General features: G+C 35.3%; 1 long non-coding RNA gene across 1 annotated transcript; it reads right to left on the reverse strand.

Moving 5' to 3' along the window:
• Window positions 1-6,021: 6,021 nt before the first annotated feature.
• Window positions 6,022-10,335, reverse strand: LOC107947524 (uncharacterized). Its single transcript, XR_001697152.2, has 4 exons — window positions 10,184-10,335; window positions 8,383-8,514; window positions 6,324-6,381; window positions 6,022-6,201 (listed from the first exon to the last, which is right to left on the reverse strand). It is a non-coding gene; the product is annotated as an uncharacterized lncRNA (long non-coding RNA).
• Window positions 10,336-10,558: the final 223 nt, after the last annotated feature.

Below are 10,558 nucleotides of genomic sequence, written 5' to 3' on the forward strand. Positions count from 1 at the left end.
CCTGTGAATGTGCCAGTAACTGAGAACGAGGCTAAGGAATTCTTGAAGTTCTTGAAACATAGTGAGTATAGTGTTGTAGAATAGCTACACAAACAACCAGCTCACATATCAGTATTAACATTGCTCTTGAGCTCAGAGACACATCATAACACGTTGATGAAGGTGTTAATTGAAACATAGGTCGCTGATAATATCTCTGTAAACAAGCTAGATCGCTTGGTTAACAATCTGAGTGCTGACAATTCCATGAAGGCTCTACACATCACTACCTGCAACAAAGGATATACATTTCCAGGAGTGTTAATCAACAATAGATTCACGCTGAAAGTCTTGCCTTTATCCATGCTGATAGGTTGTCACTGGATTGCTCTCACATGAAGACGTGCCATAAAATAGTGACAACATTCGATGGTACAGAAAGGAATGTGATAAGGAGGATTGAAATACCCATCTTAATTGGCCCGAACACATATGAGGTGGAATTTTTGGAAATGGATATCAAACCATCCTATAACTTCTTGCTGGGTAGGCCTTGGATTCATTTGGATGGGGCAGTTGTGTCATCGCTGCACCAAAAATTGATATTGGTAATAGAAGGTCGATTGGTAACGTAAACGCTGAAGAGGATATCATTGCATCCGTAACTAGTGACACACCATACATAGGAGCGGATGAAGATGCAATAGAATTTTTCTTTTGATCACTGGAATTTGTTAATGCAACTTTCATTGTTAAAGGTAACAAGATCTCAGTGCCAAAAATATCCAAAACCAAGAGGATGGGTCAGCAATTGACGATCAGGAAAGGAGCCTTGCCTGGGAGAGGACTCAAAAAATACCTTCAAGGAAGAGTCGAGGCACCAATACTGATGGAAAAACAAGACTACTTGTCTTAGGGTACAAGCCAGATGCGAGACAGAAGAAGAAGGAATTGGAAAAGAAGTAAGAAAGAAGAAGAGCACGACTAAGTGGAGGAGAGGTCAAATGGGAACAGATGATCTTTCCCCATATAACTAAAACATTCGAGTCAGGAGAAATCATTTGTCCTGAACAAAAAATGGTAGAAAATAGAGCTTGTGAATCGAACCTGCGGAAGGAATGTTGGGAAACTTGAGCATCAATGTCATATCCGAAGAAGGCGTTTGTCCTTATATCTCAGGAAGTGTTCTGAACAATTGGACTACGGAAGAGATCCTTATAATTTTTAGAACTAATTCAGAGTAATGTTCAAAACACACTTATTGCTCTAAGCCTAGAGCAATAGGAATCCTTTGTGAAAAAGACATATGTCCACTATTTTTATTTCAATAAAATTTATCTTTGTGTCTCGTTTGGCAAATAGTCTTCTATTTTTTTCGTTTCATTCATACTCATACCACATAGATTATTATTCTTAGATTAATTTGTTCTTTGGGTCTTCTTTGATTCCTATAATAGGTCTTTGGATATCAATGATACGAGCGACGTTGCTGCTAACTTAGAGTCTCCTTTTGAGCAAGATATGTGTCTAGAGGAACCTCAGGACTTTGAAGATGATTGAGACTGAAACTTATCTCCTGATTTGTTAAGGTTCATAAAACAATATGAGAAACAAACCTACCTCACGAAGAGTTAGTAGAAATTGTGAGCTTTAGAGACAAACAAAAAAATAAAGAGGTAAAGATCAGAGCTTGCATCACTACATTGACAAAGCGATATCTCATTGAGTTACTTCAAGGATTCAAAGATGTCTTTGTATGGTCGTATCAAGACATGTCTGGTCTAAGCACTGATATCATGGTACACTGGCTTCTCATAAAAGAAGAATGTAAGCCGGTTCAATAGAAACTTCGAAGGATGAGACCCGACGCCCTGTTAAAAATAAAAGAAGATGTCAATAAAAAATTCATGCTGGTTTCCTCAAGATGGTTAAATAAACGGAGTGGATAGTACGAATGTGTGTAGACTACATGGATTTAAACAAAGCTAGCCCAAAGGACAATTTCCCGTTGCCTCACATCGATACCTTAGTGGACAACACGGTAGGTTATTCACTGTTCTCCTTCTGTATGGTTTCTCTAGAGACAACCAGATAAAGATGCATCCTGAAGACATGGAAACGACCACATTCGTAACAAGATAGGGAACCTTTTGCTATAAAGTAATGTCATTCAGACTAAAAAATGCAGGAGTAACGTATCAAAGAGCCATGGTAACTTTGTTTCTTGATATGATGCATAATGAAATTAAGATTTATGTCGATGATATGATTGTAAAATCCCGAACAAAAAAGAGTATGTGAAAGTATTGATGAGATTATTTTTAAGGTTGAGAAAATTCCAACTAAAGCTTAATCCAACAAAATGTACCTTCTAGACCATGTTGGGAAAATTGTTAGTGTTTATATACAGCGAGAAAGGAATCGAGATTGACCCAAATAAATTTAAGCCTATTCAGGAGTTGCTTCCGTCGCGCACTCAAAAGGAGGTCCAAAGTTTCTTAGGGAGATTAAATTACATTGTCTGGTTCATTTCACAACTAACCGAGAAATACGACCCCATATTTCGTCTCCTTAAGAAACATAATCCAAGTATATGGGATGAGGAATGCCAGTAAATCTTCGACAAGGTCAAACATTACTTGTCCAATGCTCTAGTGCTGATGCCACCTAGCCCAGATAAGCCATTGATATTGTACTTGGTAGTTTTTAGGAATTCTATGGGATGCATGCTTGGCCAACATGGTGAGTCAGGGAAGAAAGAAAGAGCGATGCATTGCCTCAATAAGAAATTTACTGAATGTGAGACAAGATACTCGCCAATTGAAAAGTTATGTTTTGCATTAATTTGGACAACCCAGAGACTGAGACAATACATGTTGCACCATACAACGTGGCTAATCTAAAAAATAGATCCTTTAAAGTACATGATGTAGCCGACTGCGTTGAATGGAAGAATGACTCGATGGTAAATTCTGCTATCTGAATTTGATATAATCTATGTAAACCAAAAGGTAGTAAAGGGGAGTGCAATAGCGGACTTCCTAGCTAACAAAGCTCTAGAGGATTACGAGCCTTTAAATTTTGATTTCCCAAATGAGGATTTGATGTATGTTGCAACCACTGAAGAAGGTACTCCCGAAGAGCATCCTTGGAAACTAAATTTTGATACGGCCTCAAACGCTATGGGTAACAGAATTGGGGTAGTCATGGTATCCCCAAACGGAGAACATTATCCTTTTACCAGTAAACTTGATTTTGATTGCCCAAATAACATGACAGAATATGAAGCATGCGTCATGGGTATCCATGCGGCCATAAAACACAAGATCAAGGTGCTGGAGGTATATAGGGATTTTGCACTAGTGATCTATCAACTCAAAGGAAAATGGGAGACAAAAGATCCCAAGTTGATTGATTATAAATGGTTGGTCCTTGAGTTAATTAAAGAGTTTGATGACATCGCCTTTTGCTACCTACCATGAGATGAAAATCAGATGGCTGACGCATTGGCTACCTTAGCTTCCATGGTTAAAGTAAATAAACAAGTGGATATAAAACCTATCCAGATGAGTATTTATGAGTCTCCGACCCATTGTTACAATATTGAGAAAGAAGAAAAGAATGACCACCCTTGGTACCACGAAATATTACACTATGTAAAGAACTGTGAATAGCTTGAGCAGACAACCAAAAATGATAAAAGAACGCTAAGAAGGCTGGCTAATGAGTATGTCCTAGATGGAGAGATCCTATATAAAAGGAGAGAGGATAAGGTGCTATTAAGATGTATGGACGCTGTTGAGGCCAAAAAAATCTTGGAAGAAGTCCATGAGGGTGTTTGCGGGACGCATGCTAATAGTTTTACAATGGCTAGACAAATCATGAGGTTCAGATATTATTGGTCCTCCATGGAAGGAGATTGTATCAGTTAAGCCAAGAGATATCATAAATGCCAAATTCATGTGCCTCATTCACCTTTTCATGTTATGACTTCACCATGACCTTTCTCTATGTGGAGCATGGATGTCATTGGGCTGATCTCGCCAAAAGATTTTAATGGGGCACCGATTTATCTTTGTGGTCATCGATTACTTCACCAAATGGGTAGAAGTCGCTTCCTATGCCAATGTCACGAAATCGACAGTTAGCAAATTCTTGAAAAAAGAGATTATATGTCGGTGTGGGATGCCAAAAAAGATCATATCTGACAATGCATTGGACCTGAACAATAGCACGATAGCAGAGGTCTGTAATCAATTCAAGATTAAACATCACAACTCATCACCATATCGCCCAAAAATGAATGGTGCAGTGGAGGCAGCTAATAAGAACATTAAGAAGATCGTAAGGAAAATGATAGAAACTTATAAGGATTGGCATGAGAAATTACCATTTGCCCTTTATGCTTATCGAATGTTTGTTAGAACCTCCACCGGGGCAACGCCTTTCTCATTGGTTTATGAAAGGGAGGCAGTTTTTCCCATAGGAGTCGAGATTCCTTCTCTCCGAATCTTATCAGAGTTGAAGTTAGATGAAGTAGAATGGATCCAATCTTTATATGATCAGTTGAACTTGATCGAAGAGAATAGGCTAAGAGCTATCCGTCACGATCAGATGTACCAAAAATGAATGATGCGAGCTCAAGACAAAAACATTCGTCCCAGAAAATTCCATGAAGGAGACTTGGTATTGAAAAAGATCCTGCCCATACAAAAAGACTTCATGGGAAAATAGATGTCGAATTGGGAAGGACCTTATGTGGTAAATAAAGCTTTTTCTGGAAGAGTATTGATTCTCACTGAGGTGGATGGCAAAAAACTACCCAATCTCGTGAGTTAAGATTCGGTCAAGAAATACTTTACCTGAAAAAAAAGTGAGAGGCCAAGGCGAAAACCCGCGAAGGGCGCCTCGAGACCAAACGGGTTTTGATTTAAAAACCCAGAAAAGGGCGGCTCAAATTTTGATTAAAAAGAAGGCATGGGGTAGTCATGTCCCCTCAAAAGTAACAAGGAGGAGAAACTTTGGATTTTGAAGCATCAACGAAGTACTCTAGATCTCCTAGAGACATATTAGGCTCAAAATGGTTTTCAAGAAGTTTGTACAGAGAGGCTCATGCTGCAATATCTAGGGCACCTAATTTCATTTTACTCACTTTGCGTTTTAGCAATGTTTTCTATTTTGATTGATCTTTTCATTTCAAGCTTTGCTCCCAATAAATTTCAATCTTGTCCATTGTTATAACCTTTTTCGAGCATTTTTTACATTGAAATAACAATTAACGGACTAATAATATTCAAGTAAAAGGACTTCTGCATATTGCTCTGAAAGGTTTCTAAATAGTACAAGGACCTCAAACAGGACCACTGGTTAGAACTAACCAGATGTAAAGGCTTGAAATATCTGGAAACGAGTACTCCAAATTGTGATCACCTCTTTGGGTTTCCTGTCAAAGATACCAGATCTAAACAATAGTAACACGTCAGTGATAGAACCTTGACAAACAACGAGCAATGTCAACCTAAACACTAAAAGAGGATCATTCTCAAAAATGACATTTTGCATTCATACAAATATCATTCATATGCATCTAGTTATGAGCATTTGAATCATTCTGATCAAAACATCCTAATCGCTTGGCATAGAATATAAGCCTATGAAATAGATTCTACAGGTCCTATTCCTAGAGAGCGGTACAACAGGTCAGTGAAACAAATCTTATACCCCTGAAGTTGCAGTGGGTCAGATTGAACTTAACATAGCAAATCTTATCTCCTTGAAGTTGCAGTGGAGAAAGATGAAGCTACAAATCCTATCCTTGAAGTTGTAGTGGATCAGATTGAAGCTAGGGGTGTGTATTCGGTTAACCGACCCGAAATAGCTATAACCGAATTAATCGACCTTCCAAAATTTTTAACCGTTAACTGAACTGAATTTTTTTAAAAAAATTTAACCGAACCGAAATTTTTTCTGTTAAATCGGTCGATTAACCGAATTAACCGAAAATTATATGGTTTTTATTTTTGGTTAAAAATTAACCGAATTAACTGAATTACCCAAATTGAATCACTACATAATTAAAAACATTACATAAGTCTTTGAATCACTACATAATTAAAAGCATTACATAAGTCTTGAAATTAACATATAATTGAAATGTAAGTCTTTAATATTCTCCATTCATATCCATTTCTTCTCTCCAAAAAATCTCCATTTGCATTAAACCTACAAAAAAAAAACATGTGCAAAAATTAAGCATATAACAAAAATATACGCATTTAAAAAATTTAAATAATATAAACAAACGAATAGATTATAAGTTAACAAGTATAAGATAGTAAGCATACCTTCAACTCACGAAAGCTCATGAATTTAGGGTAGGCTCTGATGCATTCCAAGAAAAGTCTAAACATTGAATTAATTAAATAAGTAGGAGTGATATGGTAAAAAAATTGAAACTATTAAAATAAAATCATAAATATACCATTTTCGATCTTGTCAAGATCTTGGATTTGTTTTTCAATTTTTTTGATGTCTTATTCTGATGATGATTTTCGAATCCAATCTTGAGTATACACAAGAACTTGTACAATTTTAGGAGTTAAAAAACTCCTATATTGATCAAACACACGTCCCCCGATGCTAAATGCAGACTCTGAAGCAATCGTAGAAACCGGTATAGCTAACACAGCTCTGGCCATTTTTGAAAGAGTGGGAAATCTAGGGCTGTTCACTTTCCACCACCATAAAATATCAAAATCTTCAACAATTTCCTCATTAGCCTCAGCTAGATATTTATCCAACTCAGATGTTTTATACTCACTACAAATTTCTAACTCACGCTTTTTATACAATGCTTGCATTCGCCTTTTCATTTTTTGTTGTGGTTCACCGAGAGAAACATGTGTTGGCACACTCAATTGGCTACAAGTACTATGAAGTGAAGGCTTATACACATCAAACAATTCATACAAAGATTCCTTCAATTTTTGCATCATTTCACAAGCTTTTTCAGAACTAGACATTTCACTAAGTGAAAATTCAAGATACTTTAGTTTTTGTCTAAGATCTAAAATACAAGTAACAAACATAAGGAAATTCATCTTATCAATATCACCCCAATACTTATCATAATTCTCTTTCATCTTGATGGCCATAACATAGAAATCAACATTACTTTTTAACTGAGCATCTCGTAAAAGAATATCAATTTTAGAAAGCTCATCAAAAAAATTATTGGATGTGACATATGAAGTGCCAGATACACGCAAAGTGACTTCATAAAAATGTTCCAAGGAATCCCTCAAGTTTCTAACATTATCCCAATCATCCACACTAGGCCAACCCTCTCTCCTTTCAAGTTCAGCCCTAAAGTTTGTATCTTGCTCCTCAAACCTCTCAAAACCTCTCTCAAAGTTCTGAGCAGTGTCATATATTAAGTAGGTCGAGTTCTACCTAGTACAAACATCAAAACACAACATCTTCTTGCACTCTATCTTTTCCACCACAACACACTCCTTAAAATTTTGTAATCTAGCTGGAAATTGTCTCACATATCTAGCATCCCCCTAACACGTTTAACAAATTTATTCATTTCCTTTAGGCCTTCAACAACAATCAAATTCACAATGTGTGCCATGCATCTCATATGAAGATATTTACCATTTTGAACAAACCCCCTCGAGGGTTAAATTTCTTTCTCAAATAACCAATAGCAACATCATTTGAACTTGCATTATCAACAGTAACAGTAAACAACTTATCAATCCCCCAATTGAACAAGCATTTCTCAATCACCATCCTAATAGACTCACCCTTATGACTAGAAATTGGACAAAAGTTTAAAATCTTTTTATTCAATTTCCAATTGTGATCAATAAAGTGAGCAGTGATGCACAAATAATTATCTTTTTGCAAAGAAGTCCATGTGTCAGTAGTTAATCAAACTCTAGAACAAGAACTTCTCAAAATTTGTTTTATCTTGATCTTTTCATCTAAATACAATTGATAAACATCCCTAGTCATAGTAGTTCATGAAGAAATATGAAACCTAGGACATGCCACAAACATCAATTTCTTAAAACCTTCACTTTCAACAAACTTGAAATGTAATTCATCAATCACAATCATTTGTGCTAATCCTTTCCTACATTCTTCTTGATCAAATCTCCAAGTTGAAAGAATCCCTTCTCCCCCTTCAACTCCCTTTCTAGGTAAAACTAGTTGTCCTTGAGTATTTTCAACAACATTACTAAGATTTTTCTTACATGAAACAATATGATATTTCAATGACCCTGTACCATTTTTTTCATATCACAACAAAATCCCTTTTGACAATAATTACATTTAACCTTACTTGCACCCTCACTATTAATAATCTTAGTGAAGTGAGACCAAACTTCTGACCTTTGAGGAGTGGCTTTTCTTTTCCTGGTAGTCCCCTTTGTTTGGCTTGAAGCTCCAACTCCCGAATTTTCAGAATCTATCGAAGTAGGAGGTGTAACACAACCCTCAATAGATGTTGGTTCGATTGACATTCTGTAAGAAAAAATATATAATAAATTAAAATAATATCGAGTCATCAATTCGGAGAGACAAAGGTTGAAATTGGTTAGCAAAAACACAAGCATTAGAAGAGTCAACAACGCAAATTGAGGCATTAGCCACTAGATTAGGAGTCGTTTTACTGGTGCATTGACTCTCGCAAACAAAGCCATGCTCTCCTCAACAAACCATTGAACTCTAATATAAAAAAAGTAGAGGGAAGATCTAAGAGAGGAGGAACGGATGGCGCACAACAATCCAAATAGAAGTTGGTTGCACGATGGCTATAGCATAGATGAGGGGTTTTAAGGTTTCTTTAAAATTTGAGAGAGAAATAGAATAAATTTTGAAAAGGATAACGTTTTGCTAAGTTACAGTTAAAGTTATTAGAAACTTGTTTGATAGCGCCAACTTTAAATAGGTATTAAAAAAATCCATGTAAGAGAATTTTTTAAAAAAATGCATTCTTTTCATCTTATTTTGAAAATGTAGAGATTAAAATCTTTTATCAATAGAATGAAAATTGAAAATTGAAAGGCGATAGGCAACTATTTTTCTTTTCTTTTAAGTTCAATAATATTTTTTCTATTTTTATAGTCGCTATAATATGCTTATTAATGTAAATAGAAATACAAAGTGAATTATTAAATAGATGTTAAAAAAATTAAAAACAAGAGCAAGTTGTGTTAATTATATATTACTTTCATGTTTATAGGATTTATGATTTGGTTTTTAAACTGTTGAATTTCTAAAAAGAAATACTATATTGTATTTAATATGTATTAAATAATTTGTTTTATAGCATTATAAAATAAATTTATCATTTATCTTTTGTATTTCAATAAATTTTAACAAAAATAAAAATTAAACGAAGTAGAATATGCAAATTAAGAGCATGAGCAGAAAGCAAAGCAAGATTGATGAAGTAATTGAAACAATTATATCTTAATATAATGTTAGTATCTTTGAAAATTGAAATGGAAAAAATTTTCAAACCAAATTCAGTATCTTTGAAATTGAAGGCATATTCAAAGACAGTAAATACTAAATAGAAACAATGTTGGGTGACAGCTAATTGCCTCACATATTCAACCCGGAAAACACACACAGAGTTCAACTAAACCACATGCCTTTAAGGACTTTGAAGCAATCCTCCCATAGAAATTCCAAATTCACAAAGGAAAAAATAATAACAATTAAGATTGGAACGCTGTTGAGATATGAAACAGATTCGTTATTGTTACCATGAAATCCAGAGAACAAAACTCTCATTTTCATCTCTATTCGCATTTAATTTATTTTTCTGGTTTAGGTAGGGAATTAGAATTCACTTTGATGAAAGGATATTAACACAGCTGTTAGAAATCAAAAGCCTATTTCTCTTTCCTCCTACATTTTCTCAGCCACCAAACAAAACATAACGTCAGGGGAAAAAAATCTTGCAGATTGAAAACTTTCGAAGCAGGCTGTACTACTAACGAAAAACAACAAGTGGGAGTTTCCAATGATTCGAAACTTAAAAAAAAAAAAGAAAAACTAAAGAAGAAGAAGAAAAGTTAAATCAGAAAAAGGTAGACGAACTAAACAAAACAAAACCCTAAAATATATCTTCCATTAAAGAAATTGGAAAAAAAAACGAAAGGGAAATTAGAAGAAAGCAAACCTGGCCTCTGGGTATTGGTGTGCTGGAAGAGAAATGGACAACAAAATTGTGGATTTTCCCAATTCGACTGAGAATCTGAGATTGAGATTGAGAATCCGATTTGCGTTGTTGTTACCTGCTGAGAATTGAGAAAAAGTTTGGTTCTTGGGCTTGGAGCCTGGAGGAGAGAAAATAAATTGGGCTGGCTGGCTGGGTTTAATTTAAGGCCCATGGTTTCCTAATTAACCTGTAAAATTTGATTAAACCGAAAAAAATCGGTTAACCGACCTGTTTCTAACCGATTTAACCGTTAACTGAAAAATTAAAAAATCCTTAATCGACCCCCGACCAAAAAATTTGATTAACCAGCCGATTAAACCGAATTCGGTCGGTTAA

This window comes from Gossypium hirsutum, chromosome D09 (genome assembly GCF_007990345.1).
Source record: "Gossypium hirsutum isolate 1008001.06 chromosome D09, Gossypium_hirsutum_v2.1, whole genome shotgun sequence".
Lineage (NCBI taxonomy): Eukaryota > Viridiplantae > Streptophyta > Magnoliopsida > Malvales > Malvaceae > Gossypium > Gossypium hirsutum.